General features: G+C 39.6%; 1 protein-coding gene across 1 annotated transcript in view; it reads right to left on the reverse strand.

Annotated features, from left to right (window-relative positions):
* LOC132258006 (uncharacterized) overlaps positions 1-6,160 on the reverse strand; it is a 43,669-nt gene extending 37,509 nt beyond the window's left edge. Inside the window, exon 1 of the mRNA XM_059755098.1 lies at positions 5,739-6,160. The gene's annotated coding sequence lies outside the window, so the exon portion shown is untranslated. The remainder of the gene's footprint in view (positions 1-5,738) is intronic.
* Positions 6,161-20,145: the final 13,985 nt, after the last annotated feature.

The raw sequence follows: 20,145 nt of genomic DNA on the forward strand, positions 1-20,145 counted from the left end.
TGTTTTTTTCTATTTGTTCTACAATCTCCCTCTGCAGCCCCCGCGCAGAGAAAGATGGTATCATTTTACATAAAATATATGAATAAAATATGAAGGAGGGCGCCTTCGTCTTAACGCCGTGTCAATCGGCGTTGTGTGTTGGAAAGCTGACGAGGAAAATTTAAAAATGATTGACAATATGTCTGGCAAGGAATTTTTTCTTAACAGTATTAATTTTATGTGATGCTTCATGTTTTGCACAAGAATTTTTTATCCCGTCAAACCACTGGAATGAGGTTTTTCAATTTCCGCTCTTTTTTTCTGCCTACGCCCACCGCACGAATACATAGCGTTGCCGCCGCATAGAAAAAAAGCAATTTTAACGTCTTGTGCTATTTCCCCTCATTTTAACTCTCAGTGCCACTCGAAAATTCCTCCTCTCTGTACGCGCGCCATCCATTGACATCTTTAGCATCATTCTCCCACATGATTTATTTATGCAGAAGAATTTCACGAGCCAGATCGTCTCCCATGGCGAAAATGTGTGCTTCTACACGATACATTTTCAATTAGATCCCTCCTCAAAGTGTAAGGAGAATTTAACACTCTCAGGCAATAAATAACGGGGGTAGGTGAGAAAATGGAGTGTTATGTTTTCACTTATTGCTCTACCCACACCCAACATTCTCATTTCATTTGCCCCAAATGATCAGGTCCGATAGAATGAAAAATATTCCTCGTGTGAACCATTAAGGTGTTTTCCATAAACATGCTGTAGAATCTCGCAGAGTGGCTCAATCGCGGTGACTACGCGAGAGTGAGGGACAGAAAGACTGAAAGACTTGGAGATGTCACGTATTTGCATCAGGAGAAGTGAGAATGTGGAGTGAAGAAAATGCACAAGGCAATTAGACTTAATTCCACAGCATAAAGAGTCAAGTTGCCTTTAAAGGCTTTTTGTTCTTGTTTTCTTATTGTAATATGATTTTAAAGTGAGCACTTTAAATGCCACCACAAGGAGAAATAAAACCGAGAACAAGTGAAAGCTTTTTCTTGATACAATACTGTCGACTTCGTCCAGAAAGGCCACCTCGCAATAAGCCAAACAGAGCGTGTTCTTATCAGTGTCACATTCCCTTGTCAACCCTTGAGGACACATGGTTTGATCCACCCTCTGACCAAGTGTAATAAGGTCACATGGGCTGATGTCGGTGGGAAAAATTCCATTTGTTGTGTGTTGCCGCAAAATTAAATAAATAACTGCGTAACCGCTGGGGTGAGGAGGAGGAGGTGGAGGTGGCCAAAGGGGGACAGCGCACTCAAAAAACATCCACATCCTGTCAAAATAAATTTTCTCATGCGAAAATAATGCTCAAGTCCATTACAGATGCTATCAAAAATCACTTAGAATTGTAATTTCAACGCAAACAATGCGGCTCATATGGAATAATAAATGAGATATTATAAAGTTTATGTGCGTGGCATTGTTGAGGAATGCCGGTTGTCTGGATGCGGAATGGGGGGGGGGGAGGGTGAAAAACATATTAATCTGGAGCTTAAGGAAAAAGGACATCGTATGGCATAAAAAGCACGGGGCTCTTCATCAAGTAATGTGCTCTCTCACAGGCAAGTAACTAAAGTGGCCTCTCTAAACTCGTAAAAAATGTAATATGCGAAATTCCCCCAGTGAAAATAATACTTTCCAGCATCATCATAAATTTTTCTCAACCGGAATTGTTGAAATTTCTCTCGACTTTGCAGTTGGGGAAAAATTTTGCCTTCTTGCTCTCAGTGTTTAATCAGCTTACGGGATGGAATTTCGTGCGATCTCAAGAGTTTGAGCATTTTTTTTGTGCTTGATATTGCTCTTGAATGCGCGGATATGACCGTAAGCATGATAAAAGTTTCCTTCCTGTGGCTACTGTCAAGACCACAGCAATAACTTTTGGGATATTATCTGCAGAAGCACAACTCTCCAGTGAAACGGAAATGCAAGCAAGATGAGTAGTTTGAATTAGTTTTCTGTCGGATTCATGCTGTTGTTTTAGCAATTTTTGCATCGTCATTAAATGTCAGCACACACAATTCTGTATTGACAATTTATCACTGTTAAAATATTTACTATCTTGTGCATTTTATCTGAGGAAGTAGTCCAGCAGTCCTAACGACGTTTGTCTCTATTCTTTTCCATGCGACATATTATTAGCTTGGGGCGTGAACGTCACCCATCTTCCATTTTTTCCTCCAGAGTTCTCCTCGTCTTCATCTGCTCGAGAGACTGAGTGTCTATCCAATTTCTTGATAGTAATTGTTCCAGTGGAAGTCTTATCGTGTAGTTTGTTAAGTTAGATGTGCTTTTTCATGATAATGCCTGTCGGGTGAACTTAATAAAATGCAGAAATATGCATAGAGCAGTGCAATATTAAAAATGTTTGTCTTGAACATCGGGTGAGTGGGGTTGAACTTTGGATAGAAACATCCAGACAGATGCGGAGAGGAAGATATGCGACGATGAAGGTTAATTAAGAGGTGAATAAAGATGTGAAAAATATGCGATTGGTAGAATTCGGATTGCTATTTTTTCTCCGTTTTTTCTTTACCTCTTCAAAAACCTCAATTCAAATATCAAGAAGAGTCTTCTTCTTTATTAGAACAATGGTCAGGGAGATTCCACTCATAAAGTCAAGACCAGGGCCAAATCTATTTCTAAGAATATCTCAAGTATGCCATTCAACCCTTTCTCTCTGGCTTTCATACCCATTTACAGAGAAGGCAAATCCATTGAGTGGCTTCTTCTCAGCTCCGTTGTGGCGAGGCAAACCGAAATTTCTCCATCAAATCCCAAAGAAGGTCCTCAGAACTAACTTAAATGCAATTCAGCATTGGACTTTTCCGAGGGAATTAATAACTTCATTGTGTACCGTAATATATTGAATGGGGAGAACCTTAATCCCTTCTCACACCACCTCTCAAGCATTTATTACGGAGGTACTCAACAGGTTCACCATTATAATTTATAGCGAGATTTAATTGAATTAACAATTCTTGTTATGCTGTATTTATTTACAATAATAAAAAACTTTCAGATTCAATTGCGAATAAAGGAGCAATTGAGGTGGAAATATTTTGCTATTCGAAATTATCAAGAATTTCGCAAGATGTTGTATTTGAAATACAAATTATTCTCTATATAGTATGAAAGATAACTAATTCAATTCATGCTGTGCAATACTATAATTCTTCTGTAATTATTTATTATTATTCTACAGTTTGCAGCGCATAATAAGCTTGATAATAAGAATATTTACTGAGACATTCTGAGCTTTTCTGAGCTCTTCTGAGATATGAAGTCCCTTGATTCCAATCCACTCGGTCGTGTTACGATTGAAAGGACCGAGCAAAAAGTGTATTTTTCTCGGTCTGATAGTTTTTTATTCCGTCTGACATTCAATTTCAACTTCTCTACAGACAATTCTATATGTATCCATTCGGATGAGCCTGCAGCAAAATTGAATTTTACACGCGAATAAATCTTCGTCATTTTTTCTCCATCTCCCCAGAAATCTTCCCGCCTGTATTATATTGAAAATGTGAAATTGAAAATCACCCCAGAGAAGCTATTGTCAATTTGGGCCTAGCACATTATCCCCAGACCCTCTCACACTCCGCTCGCGTCCATATTGGGGCCAGATAATGGACACGCACAAGTGTCTGGGGAGTGTTTGATGGGGAAAGTGGGAAAATTATGCATTGGTGTCTTCGTCATGTGACAGAAAATGCTTGACAGACTGATGGGCCGTGGTGGATGTTGGAAAATTGCGGCCTGGAATATGAGAATTCCCACCCATTAATAATGTTACACATCTCCGGCATTCATATAATCGGTATTGTCATAAAGCTGTGGTCTTGCAAAACCACAGAACGGAACATGGTACGTGGCATTAATTAATAGAGAGTTGGGGCAACAATCTGTGTGCAAAATTACTAGGCAACGTCCAATTTAAATGTGACGAAAATATGATCCTGCGAGAAATGCGGCCTTTCAAATAATATAAAATTTAACATGATGTCACTAATTGAACGTGATTACTCTGCAATGTGGGGATCACATTATCATTTCTATTTCGCTAAAAGCAATCTGGCTTTTGATGCTGTACAGCTAGGAAAATTAAAGTGGCAGATAATGAATGCCAATCTAACACTGCCAGCCACAATTAGCATTAACTTTTGCCCAAAATTGGGGATCCTGTGCAAGATATCAATTTATATTTGCATATAATTGCTTATCTCTGGTTTCTTGTCAGACAACAACATTTCTGCGTGATTTGAAGGAGTTGAAAGTTTAAATTTATACCATGTAGTGAGAGATAATAAAGAGTGCGCTACAGCATATCTTGCACACATCTGTGTAGTATTTGCATAACGGGAGAATTTACATAATTTTCCATTTTGTCAATTCATCTTCTCGCCGAACGCGGTATTATGTGGGCGATGAATCCATGTGAAATTAATCATCAATATTTAATTTCATTTGCCATACACGCCTGAATAAGGGTGAGTGTTGTGTGTGGAGCGCGGGACTTTCGGCAAATATTGACATTTACCTTGTCTGTGGAAATTTATTTAACGACTCATCGAGGGAGTTGAATGCAGGGCCATTGAAGTGCCCTTTTTATCCCCTTGTTTTTTCTCCCTGTATTTCGATATAATGTGCGTCTATCATTGAAATAAATTGGTGGTGAGACACGCAAAACTAGTGTTGATGAAATTAAAATAAATTTATCTGTAAATACTGTGTTGAACAGTTTATCCCATTTCCACCTCGTTTTTTTCACCCCCCGACTTCACGTGTCTTTCACATAAAAGCTCATATAGGGTGGCTAGGCACGCTATATGTGGGTGGGAGGGCATGAAATGAGGCGAAATCGCGGGTGAGAGTGTGAACCAGCAACCGGAAAGTGGTTGAATGTGATTTGAGAATGAGAAAAGTAAAATTGAACTAATATTGTATACACAGGCAGAATTTATTTGAGATGTCAATTTCAGTACCGCACACAAAAGCTCATGCTTTTGCGGTGGTACATCTATCGATTGCCACTCTGCACACACTTCCTTGCATATTTTTATAGCCACAAAGCCTTCTATCCCATTGAAAGTTACAAATGGAAGTCCACTGATGCATTTTTTTACCATTTGTCATGAGCGATGATTTCACGAAGACGCATTAGTTCTTTAGATTGTAGAAAATGTAATTATTTGTGCCAAAAAGGGAGAATTTTCGTCACTTTCAGTGTGTCCATAGAGCAATTATTCCCACTGTAGATATCGCTTCTGACGACAGTGAAGGAGGTTAGCGAGAAGAGTGAGAAATCCCCAAAATTCATCCTTTGCCATTGGAAAATGCCAAGAGTGCTATATTCCGAAATCGAGTTGACATTTTTAGTTGGTTGATATGATGAAGAGACTTTCGCCACCCACCTCATTTCTCAGGGCCCTATTTTGTGTGGCATTCGACATGAAAGCCGCATAAAACGCGATTTTGGTCGCATAAGATGCTTTGCAATAAAGCTTCCCCTTTTACATTCACCCGTACACGGGTGTTTGTGTATAAGAATCGCTTATAAGTTGGATGTTTTATGGGGAAATAAACTCATTCTCTTCTTACTGTGTGCGGGGACTTTCTTCACAACGCGAGAGGGACTTCTCGCCCCCACGAGTGTGCTGTATGTGACAGTAAAAATCAAGACAAAAATATTTACCATCATTGCACACCAATAAAAAGTTGTGCCGGGAACTTTTCCATCATCTGGGGCTCAGTTGATTGTTGCCAGTGGGCAAAACCCGGGCAGGAGTGCCACATTAAACTCCCTCTGTGAGTGTTTTCGTATATATTGATCACTTGGGATGGGATTTCCAATTCACTGGCACATTTCAGGTTATCACAGCACTGCGGAATGTGTCGAGAAACACCATCATCGCTCTTGAGCCGCTCCCCGCAACTTACAAGCCAGAATCCGATACCTAAAAAACCACCCACCCAGCTTCTGTCTCACTCTCGCCACACGACGGCAAATCACACAATTTTGGGCAAGGATATTATTGCACAAAATCCCGGCCGCGAAGTTTGCCAGCGGGGCGGAAACACGACAATCACTCAAACAGATCCGGGAGAGTGCGGTGTGCAGGGAATGTGTCCTGATGTAGCGCCCTGGCAGCTAGAGAAACCACCACGTATCAGCATATAACATGCGAGTGGCACGAAAGGTTCACGACTAAGGAGTTGAAAAAGTTCAAACCCCACGAAAATCATTATACGCATCGAACACTTCTCCAGGACCGACTCTCCGCCATCAGTGCGCCTGTCTCAGCTCCCAGATGCATATTTTCCGCCTGCCAGCAGCGCTGTGTATGTGCCGTGTCGTCTGGTTGATCTCTTTCACCCCCACTGAGCTCCAGTGGCGACAGAAAGCTCCCCTCGATAAGCTCTCGGGCTCACCAGCGCGCCGGCGCACACTCACAGGCAAACACACTGAGACATCTCTCGCACTTATACCCGTTTCGCCCGAGATGAGGGGTTGTTTTTACACCATTGCACCCCTCACCACACGGCCAGAGCATCTCCACACAATGTTGAATGGAAAATTGTCTGCGGTGCTCACTCATATTCCCACTGTTCCACACCACAAAACTTGAAATGGAAACACAATTATTATCTACACTTGTCTCCCGACGCTTTTTTCCACTGACTGCCGTCCCCTCTTCGCCCACACTCCGAACTAATTAAAATTACGTAATTCATTCTATGGTGTGCCAATTTCAATACTAATGAACAAGTGGCTTAATCAGCACAAATTCATGATGACTAATTGCTGAGAAACTTTTTATCCATCCTCGTGAGCTGCCGACGCCCATAAAGCCTGGCATTTGCATAAACCGTGCGGCGAGTGCGTGTTCTTGTGACAATTCTCAAATGGACCATCTCGAACAGACAATAAAATTGCAATAAAATCTGGCAGTTCAGACATTCGCTACTAATGCAGTAACAAAGTGCATAGCATAAGTCTCGAGAAGGTGTCAATTTTTAATGTTTTAATTTGCAGTCAGACTAAAGAAAGCAAGATTGAGTAGAATTTTGGAGTCCCTAAAAGCTTCAATCGAGCATTGAACTGACACTGCATGTAAATTATTTTTTTTTGGCCAGTGAAACAATGGTAATTGAGAGAAAGTCTCGAAGACAGTATAACATGAATAAAAGAACAATTTTTTGACTAATTACAATTTTTTTTCTTCTCAAAGAATTGTTTTCAACTGAACCTCAAGTGTATATTTGTATATTAAGAAAAAATGATCTTACCCTTTTTCGGGTGGAAAAAAAAGTACAAACCGAAAAATGAAGTAAAAGACAACAGAAAGTTATCACAAGTCTAATTCAATATTCCACCTTCAGAAGACCATGCAAATCAAATAATTTATGTGGTCAGGACGCAATTAACATTCTTTTTGTCTTGTTTGCGTCCAGAAGATGGGCTAAAGAATTTTCATGGCATTTGAGATATTTTAATGGAAATACAGAAGAGTATAGCGAAAACGTCCGCTCATGGGTGGAATGTATATATTCAGTGTGGAGATGCTCAACGGTGAGCTTAATGTGTTGCCAAAAGTTGACGCCCACATTTTTGTCAGTGGGCAACATTTCGCAAAAAAGGCCAGCAACAGCAAGAAAGTTTCCAGGGTTGAGAGCACACAAAAAAGCTCTTTCAGGAATGTTTTGGGGGTTCACATTCATTTCCTGGAAATTTATTTGGTCATGCAAAATTATTCCTCAGCCATATCGTCCCTTAAACCTCGCCGACCAATCCAACTGGTTCGCCCACGAGAAACTGATATGTGTACAAACTGTATGCGAGTTCTGGGGGTGGCGGTGGTTTATAAAACATTTGTTCGGTTTGTGTTTTACACCAAACACAGAGATTATAAATTTGTGCACTATATTGTGCCCCAACTGCCCTTGCTGCGCATATACAATGCAGTTTTGCAAACCTCTGGACAACAATTCTTCCGAAATGTGATTCAGGAAGCTGTACAGGGCAACATGTATTGATTGAGCCCACGACAGCATTGCTTTCGAACGCAATTTAATTCACCAGGTATATAGTTTGGCGAGATTCGACGGTCAAGCCACTGTAGGCGGAAATGGAATGAATTTTCTGGTGAAAATTGAAACAAAGAGAATTGATTTTTTGCACCCAGTAAAAAGTAATATTCAATAGACTCAGTCGATGGCAGTTTACAATTTGTAATAGACATGCTTTTTCGTCATGGAATTTTTAATGGCGGTAAATCATCAACAATGAAATGCTGTGAAATGGAAAAACTGCACGAATGCTCGTCTTTGTGCTGTCAAAAAATTTTAATAATGAAACAACAGGGTGTGTCCGTCGTAAAAAAGCATATTAAATGTATTTTTAAAGAGTTCTGGTGAAAAAGGCGAATTTAATTTTGCTGATTGAGAACATGCGCTGCAATTTCGGACTGAGTGAAAAATAATGTGAAACAAAGTAAATGCGATATGATGCTTGAAGATATAATAAAAAGGCGCTTTGCGAGCTTTTGCTTAGTCTTCTGCTGAGGCCAACGCGAAATTGTGGACAAACTCATTTGTTGAGGAACGACCTGAATTTCGTAATCACTTTCTCTCGAGACAGTATTAATTTTTGAATTATTTCACCAACACGCTCTAGACAGACGCCTTAATAAATTATGCAAATTTTTATCGATTTCTGTATTGAGAATATTGCGTCAGACGCTTTGTCCTCATTTAGTTCGGCGGCACACTTGGCGAATGTGACATGTGATAGAGGAACACTGGTAGGGTGAATTAATCACTTGTGGATATATTAATGGGTCACCATTTCTGAAATATACACACGATGAGGGTGAATTTGGTGAGGAAGACCACATGAATATGTTTCGCCTGTGGTTATTATGTGGAAAACTAAAGGTTTTGCGAGTCGTTTTGGAAATTCAAAGGGGGAAAGGGAACATTGATTTTACACTCCGCTCTCCATTGTATGGCGAAAGTCTGACACCTCAACTTAGGCAGAGATGCGTAACACAACGGCAAGGAGGGAAGTTTACAGTGAAATGGGCCCATTTTGTCGTCTTCCCTCGCATGGCTTAACTTACAAATAACTGCCGCTCAGGGACAAGACAACATCATCGTTGTTAGAAGATAACCATCTCTGCTCGTTCGCCTCCTTCGCGGCATCAACCATTGGAGACCAATAAATTTCCCGATTGTATCTTTGAGGTGATTCACAGCAAAGTATTATGCTGAAGCTGCTGAAGCCACAAACTAGGTTCATCGCTATTGCTCCAATTTCCGTCCTCCATCTCGTCAAGTGTACACTCCACAGCCATTCTCAGCAGCACGATCTGCAATTCACTTGAGGAAAACACTCCTCAACACTTATTAATTAATTATGTAGCTAAGGCAGAAACATGAGATGCCCTTTTCCGCTTCATCGCCATGGCTTTGATGTGCTGAGATACTTTCTCCTAATAATGATGTACGAGGAATAGCACATAATGCACACATTGTCGAGGATTTCTTAGCAGCCAGGGTGATGATATATAGCGACACATGCAGCATCTCACATGAATGCATTCCCAAGAAATTATGAGCGATGCGATGAAGCATGGCATGAATTTTGCAGAGTGGGCGCCTCTTTGTCAGTCTAGCTTCCATCATAATGCTTGACTCCTCTCAACGCCCTATTATGGCTTTTCCACCCACACTTCGGCTCTCTTGGCGAAAAGCTACCCCTCCTCAGCAGCACGTCTTGGTGTGTATTTACTGCTGAATATGGAAGATTCATACATAAAATGTGTGCATAGTTTGTGGCATTGAACGTGACGAAAATATGGCCAGAAGCTGTATTTTCTCACTTGACTGCTCGGATTAAAGTATATACAAATTTTACCAAAAACTAACAAACACATAATATAAAAGACAACGTTGTATGCATATGGGAATTTATACAAACATCTGTACACAGTGACACCGTGTTTATGTGAAGTGGAAGCACAAATTTCCTCAGTACACTTGTCGAAAGAAAATGGTCTTGTGTGGAATGTCAGAGGAGGGAAAAATCGACATGCAAATGACTTTTAAATTTCACACCAAAACGAATGAATATGTTTGATGCTTGACAAGTTCTGCCGTGGAATGTGACAGAACGATGAGGAAACACCTTTGCTTTTGATGTCCCGTAAACGGTGAGAAATTCCCATGTAATTGAATTTCATGCGACGGTACAAAGGGTGCTTCTCAATTTAAATAAGTTCAAATGCAAAGCGGTGAGAAAAAAAACTGTTTCCACTTGACTGTGTATTGATTGCAGAACCTGTAATCGATGAAACATTTTGATCGATTTTTACATATCACCTCTCAAGTATTCAGAGCTTTTCTCGGGACTCAAATAGATTTTATGAATAACTTTAGTTGGAGGAAAGAATCTGCTTTGGACAGTTGTACGTTAAGTATATTGATTTTGCTTCTTTTTTTTATAAGAAAGATTTAAATAAACTTTTAGTGTTTCGTTATAGCGGATGGGATTTTAATTTAAACTTTTAATGAACTGTGGAAAATATTTTCTCAATATCGCAATAAAATTTCATATGCAATTCAATTGCATACCATTCAATATCGCATCTATTATTGATTCAAACAATCGGTCCATCATCACAAAACTACTCGGAAACATTAAAACACAAGAACGTTTTATGCTTCCTTTCATTTCCATTCGTAATAGAAGTTTTTATTGGGTAAAATCTACACTTGTACACTTTAGTCTGAATAACTCTGAAATGGTAATAAGTCTTAAAATCCACAAATAATTCAGAATAAGTATTTTATAACAGAATCCCGCGTTTCATAACAATTACAAATTAAGTGAATAATCCATTTGGTGACAGCAATTATACAAGCCATTATGACAATGTTCGAATATAATTAATGTCAAAAGAATCTGATTCTATGGTCAGATTAGAGAACACATTAATTACGCGGAATTACATCACATTGTGAAACCCTTAACGTTTCATTGACCCATTTAGCGCATCAAATGTCGAGTCCTTTAGAAATTTTGTTGTTGAAATGCGAATTGATTGTCATATAATGTTCCAGACGAATGGATTCAACAATTATGCCGCTATTGAAAGTCTGGGGTGTGCTCGAATTGTACTCGAACTCCCAATTGATCAGTAATTATTTCCTCTCAGTGTGCAATATATTGACAGATTTCGCTGCCGATGTGACGCACAATGATGGGCTAAAACATTCGAATTGACCCCAATTTTGGGAAGGCGACAGCTAGAAAATGCCTATCATTTGGCTGCGTTTTGTGGGTGGAGCGCGCACAGTTTTGTGGGTGTGAACCAGCTGAGTGAGACTTGAAACTTTGGAATTTGGGCAAAATGGTAATTTGATTAAATACAGCTACATTGAAATAAAACAAATCAAGTGCTAATTCAGTGTGCAAATCATATGCAAATTGCCAATGTAAACACATCCAGCGAATTATCATTTTCAACCCCTAAAACTGCCAGAGCCACTCTCTCAGTCATTTATTCATTTTAATTGTGTTAAAATCGCAAAAACCCTGACAAACAAGTGCTAACTCACGATTTTAGTTCTCTCGCGGTGGCGCGAGTGAAGAAAGTCAGTCGAGAGGCCGCGAAGGGTGAAGAGTAATTGTTCCCAAGCATGGTATTACATAGTAATTGGTGTGCGAATAGGGAAATCGCAGGTTATCACCATAATTCAGTTTGATTTCATACAAATAAATACAGCACGTTATCTCGGGATATTTTACGCAAATACACACCGGCTCTCGAGGGACTGTCAAAGTACACAAAGACGCATAAATGTGATGTGTTTTGCTGCCTCTTGAATTAATAATCCCCGTATGAGGAAGAGCGGATGAAAGTTATTGTGCACGTGGAGAGAAAATGAGAGCAGAAATTTATCTCATTATATCTTTCCACCATAATCGCATTAATAATGGTGTTTAAATTCACGCGAGATTCTTTTACAGGTATTTTGCTTAGGCCATAACGAGATACGACACTTGTGCTGTAATGCGACTCATGACATGAACTTGAGAGGAAATCCCATCAGTTTCCAAGAAACATTGCTGCACGCGTGTTTCGCACAAGCAAAAGTGCTTGGATAAAAAATATTGTGTGCTTTTTATATTCCGAAAAAGAGACGCACCAGCATAAAATATTTTTGCCGCACAAGGATTTCAGGATGGTTTCATATTTTTCAACAGTTAAACTCACTTTCGTCCTTATCCCGCCCGACAATATATCACATTCTTTATTTAAATAAAATTCACTCATCTCACCCGCTCTGTATCTCTTCCTTTTATTTTCCCTCCTTGGCATTTCCGGTGTAAAAAATTCACCATAATCCGTATAATAAATATACCAATCTTGCTTATCTATTTTCTTAAGAATTCCCGGAATGTGCGACACTTCATTATGTGCTTCTCGCGAGTTTGCCAAATTCTGGGTAGTTTCAGACAGTTTTCTTTTCTTCACGCCTGTCAATTTGAAAAGACATCGAATTTGTAGCTAAGAAGTTCAACTCTTTTCGTGATTCTCGCACTTTCATCATTCTCCTGACAATTGCAATAAAATACAACGAGCTTTGAAGTTTTATTTTAGCACGCAACTTTTTTCCCACTTTCCGATTTTTCATTCAAACTCTGACGCCGCACAAGGAAGGAAATTTACAGTTTTGGTGCAATAAAAAGCTTCTCTTCTTTCTCATTTCTTCAATATAGTTGAATTCCACAATATTTGCATATAAATTACCAGTGGTTATGCACGACATAAGAAGGATATATTGCTGGGGTGTCGTACATCTCTCTCTTTCTTTCACCCTCTCTCTGGGGATTTAAGTGTTCTCCAGGACAAAATTGTCGGCATTATATTGTTCGTTTTCTCGTGGGTGAAGATGGGTTTTTGGAGAGTGGGTGGAAAAAACTACAACCGAAATTTCTCTGGCGAAATGCAATGGGAATGAAAGTGAAGATAGATGAGGAGTACATAAAGTTCTTTCGAAGTAAACTATAAAATGAGGGGAGAACTGAGTAGATTCCCAAAAATTGCACACCATCCTTTTCTTGTGCAAAGCACACGTTTTTACAATATCCCACCATCAGCGTGTAAATATAAAATTACACTTTAATAGAAGGCGAACATCCACAAAATATATCACATGGCTCTTTCATGCGATTTTCATACAGTTCCGTATCCAAAGTTCCAAAAACTGTTCCCAATGAGCATTGCCATTTGCGTGGTGTATTGTAACGATAGCATACCTTTAAATGCGAATCATGATGCAAACGAAGTACGAAATGGAAATTGAATTCAACTGTAGAATGTAATTTGAAGCTTTTGAAATGGTAACTGGGAAATTGTAGTCTGATAGAAAGAGAGAGGGAGAGAGAGAGAAAAAAGCCATTGGTGTATTTCCTTTCAGAAGCGCAGCGAAAAAATAAACATTACATAATCGTGAGTCAACATAAAAATTCAATTTAGCTCAGTGCACGTGGGGGTGGGTCGAAAAAGTGCCCGAAGAGATGAGTTCGCCAATTTCGATAAAGCTTATCTTCGACTCATCGTATGTGAACATGGCGCTGGATGAATCAATTTGTTTTGTGCTTCTGCTGGTCCTCTTTTCACCACCTTTTTCAACGTCAAGCGAGGCCTTTAAACCGTGCACCTTCTCACCCCACAGCAGATTACCAAAATCAACCAACTACCCTCGATGCAGACACGCGACTCACTAATTGTGCAGCATACTCATAATTTTTTCCCCAAAAAAGCCATGAAAGATTCATTCAAGGATTCATTAAATTGAATTAATTCTCCAGAAGGGCATGTGGCAAGACGACATGTTTTGCGCTAAACAAACGGCGATGCTATGCAGAAAATCTCATTAATTTGCTCTGGGGGAAAAAGCATAAAGAAGATGACTGGTAATGAGATGAAATATTTCGCCAAATGGGCTTTCAACCTGAAAAGTCATTGCTTAAGTATCTGAAATCTCCAGAATGTGAGGTGGAGTAGTCTCAAAATTCGTATAGATTGCGGCATTCAATGGTCAAAATATTTCCTCCAAAGAAATGAGGCGAAATGGGATAAATAGACCGAGAACGCTTAAAGTTCAAGTGATTCTAGCTAGTACAGCTTCAGATATAATATGTATCTCAAGGTGCTGATAGAGATTGCCTTCTACGTGTGTGTTTAGAAACTTATCTTTGAGAAATTAGGAATTTGATTTAAGTTCTTCAAACTCAAAATGATTCAATTTTGCAAGAAGTTGTACATTTTCTTTTGCTCAATCCAGTAGCAAAGTCTGTGAATTCTGTGCTACACTCGCACAGAAGCTGTCGTTTCGAATACAGCATTGAGATGAGGCTGATATGCTTTGAGCACCGAGAATATTGTATATATAGAAAGTTCTTGATGATGAAAAAAATGTATCTGAGCTCTATCGTGTAATTGAAGAACTTTTAATGATCTGGAGATGGTCTTATTATTTGCGGAATTAATTGGATGGCCTGGGATGAATTGGTCAATGCGAGTCCCGGATGTTGAGTCTGCGGGGAATTCGGCATGGCATTTAATAAATGCCCTCGATGAGTGCTCTCACAGGACTCGTCATGTGAAAAGGACAACGGCAATATTGGATGGATAGCCATTGTGACGTGTGACATTAAAAGGCAATTTTTGGCCATGTTGGAACGCCTCCAAAGCACAAGGAGTTAAAGGACACAAGGTGAGGCCAGCCATGTTAAGCGCCCTTCTGCCTTTTCCATAGAATACCGAATGAAAATGGGATTATGTTTCTGAACTGTACAAGAATACATTGTGGCTCATGGATACATGAGCAGGTCAGATGGAAGGCTTTCGCTCTGCCTGTTGAGAATGGCGCTGGGCGGAAAAATCTGAAGGGTGGGAGGAAAAAATGTGAGGAAGACCGTAGGAAAATGTAGTTGAAAGCCAGGACAACTCAACTGTCATTAGTCATCCCATTCATATTGCACATGCAGCAAGGCAACGGAGGAAGCTAATTTTTAACGTTTTCCGTGCAAAGAGATGGAATGGAAGCTGCAGAGGGCAAACGCGGATACAACTATTTCTGTCTGTCTGGTTCGCTGCTGAAAGCATTGTGATTTATGTTGTACTTTTGTAATACGGAAAGTGGTGCTACAACTCCCCTGAACGACTACTCTATTGTTTCCTCCCCTGCATAGAAACCTACCGGAAATGGTTTCTTTTTGCTCCTCAACTATCCATATAATTACATCCATTTCACCTATATAGCAAAATGCAGGAGACAATTTATTCTGTTATTGAGTCGACGTACTGAGAGTGCAACACTATTGCAAATTAATGCCTCATTGTTCAGAGTGAAAGACTGATTTTTTGCCACTTTAAAACACCTCAAATGCGTGGTCTTTAATAAAAAGTGAAATGAATTCAATGCAATTCTCATGTTGTAAGTAATGCTCAAATGCTTATGTGCAAATTCGTATTAAAAATCTACACAGAGAATCAACCCAACGACGGCGGAGCGGAAATTGAGTCTTAACATACAAATAAATAAACTTTATGGCTGCCATAACTCAAGGTGACGTCCTATGTATATATGTAGAATGCGGAACTGCGGATTATAGAGTGTTTCTGCATTCTAAGTGCAATTGCACTTCACGATAAGAATCAAATTTATGAAAAATGTCATAGGAAATGAGAATTTTTAACCCGTCGTCTATTTATGGTACTTGACTTTTCACATAAAGTATTGGAGAAGCTGGAGCTTTTCCATGTTTATTTTCTCTTCTCTATATTCGAATTCCCTTAAAACTGTTCATAACCTGATGAGAGATTAAGGGCATAGTCAAGTATAGTATTTCTCTGTCATGCTAAAATATGAGATTTGTCGGTTTAGAGGAAGAAAAGATATTTTCTTAAGGCCAGTCCACTTAAATGTCTTGTCTTTTTTTGTATATTGCAATATGTTTGCTGAAATTTTAAAACCAAGTCCTATAGTTATTGAAAACAACACAATAAACTGTGAAAATTGAATTAAACAAGGATTAAATGCTTGAGGCTTGGCTTGAGGGCATGCAAACTTCACCCGGGATTAAGAGTGGATTACTAATCCAATTTATTATTAGCTCTTGGATGATTTAGATGAGTATTTCGTCCAAACTATAAATTCAATCTCATGCACGGAATATGAATATGCTCTTTTTTACGACGAACGTCTTGTCCACGTCCCCATCTCTTGTGGTTGATTCTGTGCAAATATATGGGGTCGCCGTTCTCTGGGTTGAACTTTCATTTTTGCGGCGGAGAAAAACCCCTCGAGAGATACTTGTTTTGAATCCTTGTGGATTCGCTTTTCAGACCTTCCCTCCGCAAAAATGTACCAGGAAGTGATTGATAGCTGGATGCTCTCTTTATTGTCTGAATTTTCCTTTCCACTCTACATTCCTCTCTATTCTCCACACACCACTCAACTTTCTCTATATATACTTTCCAATCCTAATATCTTAAACCACCCTCACATTCAGGGCATTGTATGTATTTTAAGGAATATGAGAAAGTTATCTTTTTCTCCCTTTCTCGCTCTCTTCCACTATGACTTCAGTGTACACTCGGTGATGTTTGATTTTATTTAACAAGAGACGAGGGAACAATTTTATATGTTGCCTCCATGCCGAAATATGAAAGACTATACAGCACTCATGCCATATCTGAAAATTGGGTTCCACCAGCAAAATTTGCTGATGTGGTTAGCTGACGATTGGTAACGCTATAGATGTTATTAAAGTTTTCTCCCAGCTCTCAACTATGAAAAATGTATTCAATAAATTGAAAATGTAAGTCACGACTCCGCAGATGTCCCTCTTATGTGCTTCTATGCTGGGAAAATTCATAAAGGAGTAAATGGCATGAATATAAATTTAGACCAATTGTCATATATTACTATTTAAGAGAAACAATCTCTTTATTTGCCTCTCGCGAGTAGCGAGCGCGCTATGGAAATTTTTATTCCTTAAACTCACAACAGTGTGTGATCCCCATGGCCCGGGGCCCCAACTCTTGGGGTGCGCCGTATTTCCGCTAGACACCCACAGAACACACAAATTTCCCCATGCAAGTGCGCACAGGGTGTGCCCACAATTGCTCTCCTTGTGCAATCAACATTATGGTGCAATTTGAATTAAGCGACACAGGAGATATTGCAATGCACGATTTCAATTTAATTATGCCCATAAAGCCTTACGACAAATCTATGTTATAGCATTAATAGGATACCCTGTGCCAGGCATACAAAAGCTGAAAATTAATGGTGGGCCATTTATATGTGGTATTGCCTTGAATTTCTAGCTTTGGAATATTAATATTGATGAGTTTTCTGGCTTTTCCTCCAGCAAATCTTTCTCAGTTTCAGCCCACAATACACATTTTCCCACCCCATCGTTGACGGGTGGAACAACATTTTTTACATGCTTCATTAACCACGACTTGTATGATGTCCACAAGAGGCTCCCATTGATCGAGAGAGCGAGGGATATTCAAATTTCCTGCTATCACGAGAATGCCCTCTCAATGTAATGTTCTTAAGCGGAAATTGATTCTTTTTGAAATACTTTTGTCCACGCTCGGCCAGAATGCCTGGGCTGGACTGTGTGTCTTTGTGCCGGAGAGGAAATGTCGATTGAATTCCCAGGGAACGGAAATAGGTCATTTTTTAGTACATCGAACTTTAATGTTTTTCCTCCGTCACACAAAAGATGAGACATTATTCCATCCCTTCGACATCTCGTCGGGATTGTGCCATCAATAAATTGCTATAAATTCATTTTTTCCTTCCTCCACTGCAGACTTGTTATCAATTTGAAGCATGATGATCCCTATCACGACGGGATGCACTTCGCCATGAGAAAGCACACCATAGAGAATCGTCTCTCGGAGGATTTCTCAAATTTCCCCCGGGAAGCAATACGTCGTTCCATCGCAAAGTCCGAGTCATCACAAGAAAATTACATTATCTCTGGAAGCTGCCCAAAAATTCCATACACAGCCATTTTGTAATAAGAGAAATTATTGCTCTTGCAATATTATAGCTCTTTGTGAAAGAAGAAATGTGTAAATGAAAAATTAATGAGCATTTACAATTCAAACATGAAAGTCAAAAATGCACTGCGCATCGCAAGTAATTAGTTATATTTTAATTTATCGCATGAATTCATTTTATTTTAAATTCCAAATTAATTGCACGCAAAAGCACAGTTCCCTATGTTTGGGAGGAATGGCTGTATTTTTAATTGAAAGTCCTTTATATGTTCAATTGAGCGATCCGTCGAATACTTTCATTGGACGTGTAATATTGTTAATATCATTTTGCAGGCAGCATAATAAATTTCAGCGTTTTCGAACCAAAAATACAAGGCACTGTTGTGTAATTAAAATTTAATAATGTTAAAAAGTCCAAAACTGCATAAATTAGTGAGCAAATTTTCCAATATACAATTAAATAATTTGTGACATAAAACATGAAATAATATTTTTTGGCAGTATTGTCATGAAAGGTTTAAAATCAAGTGTAAAGCAAGTTATTTTGCAAAGCTGATTATTATCATGAGGTCTCTTGTGTGCACAAAGAGAGCATTCAATATTATCTTCATTTAATTTACACTTTAGAAAATAGGAAGTCAGCACATTCTCCTAATTTCACATCCAATACACAAGCCTATAGTCTTGAGTGAACTTTTCCAACATCCACTGTTATATCGAGACATAAATTATAATAAATATCACAATTTCCCGTGAAAGTTGCAAGTCGCTGTCTCAACTTTTCCATTCAGTCTCAACTTTCGCACTTCTCCGTTTCCGCGAGAGAAAGTTTCACTCAGCCAAGACGAATCGAAAAAATTTCCACGAGATTTGGCAATTTGCATCTCATCCTCGGGATCCCGATAAAATCACTCCGCCTCCACTCGACATTTTTCAATTTAACCACCTTGTACATATTTACCGAGAGTCCATCTTCGGGAAAGGCGCTCAAGTCATCGCCTTTCGTCGCTTCCGCAGGAAGAAGGCTTCGTTCCAAGCAATATTCGTAGAATATTATCGCAATACTCGAATTTCTTCAACTTTGACGAGACTCAAAAGTTTCCACCGAAAACTACTCTCTGCATTCCGCTGGGAAAACCAATTTTCCTGGAATCCTGCGGGTAATTTAAAGGTTCTCACAGTGGAATGGAAAATTTAAGACGTGTGACCGAAACACGGCTCAATTCGCCTACAAATTATTACAGATCGCCGCGTCACACGAAACGCTCTGGGCAGACATTGTGCGTGGAAATTTGCGAAAACAAACGACCCGGAGCGGGACCATTTGTCAATGTCACTTCGGCTACCTGGAGGCGAAGAAAAAGGCAAGATTGACGATGCGGGCGGGTTTGGGGCGCCCAGGGACGCTCGTGGAGTCTTTTCGCCACTCGAGGGTTATTATTTGATTATCAATTTATGCCTCAAATCAAACACCTTTCCTCCGTCGCAGCGGCGCATTTTCCCCTCGGCCGCTAATGAATTCGCGGAAAAGCCTTTTCCACCCGAAATTCATGTTCTTCGCTCGTCTTCAAGTCATGCGACGAGGCTTCGCGCCGAGCTTCACTCAACTGTTCTGCGAAAAATCATGTTCCATTAATTCCGACTGAGAGAAGAGCTAATGCATGTTGACATTAGCAGTCTGGAGAATCGAGACGTAGGCGTGTTGTGCCGTGTAAAGTGGTTACATGAGAAAATAATTGGGAAATTCGTGGCTAAAGACAAATTTCGACCTATTATTGCAGCAGATGTTCCGCTCGGCGCCTGAATTTTGAGCACTTTCCCCAGATAATTGCTAAATTTGTGGCGTGCAGATGCCGAAAGTATCGACTCCTGCCGCCTGAAATTCGCATAACTTTGGGAACAATTACAAAACAAGGCGCTGGGTGTTTCTAGTTCACGCTGATCAGGGAATTTCGGAGGGAAATTATCGGAATAGCTGACCCGGATTCATTTTCCGTGTCA

The sequence above is a fragment of the Phlebotomus argentipes genome, unplaced genomic scaffold, assembly GCF_947086385.1.
Source record: "Phlebotomus argentipes unplaced genomic scaffold, Phlebotomus argentipes genome assembly scaffold_4, whole genome shotgun sequence".
Taxonomy (NCBI): domain Eukaryota; kingdom Metazoa; phylum Arthropoda; class Insecta; order Diptera; family Psychodidae; genus Phlebotomus; species Phlebotomus argentipes.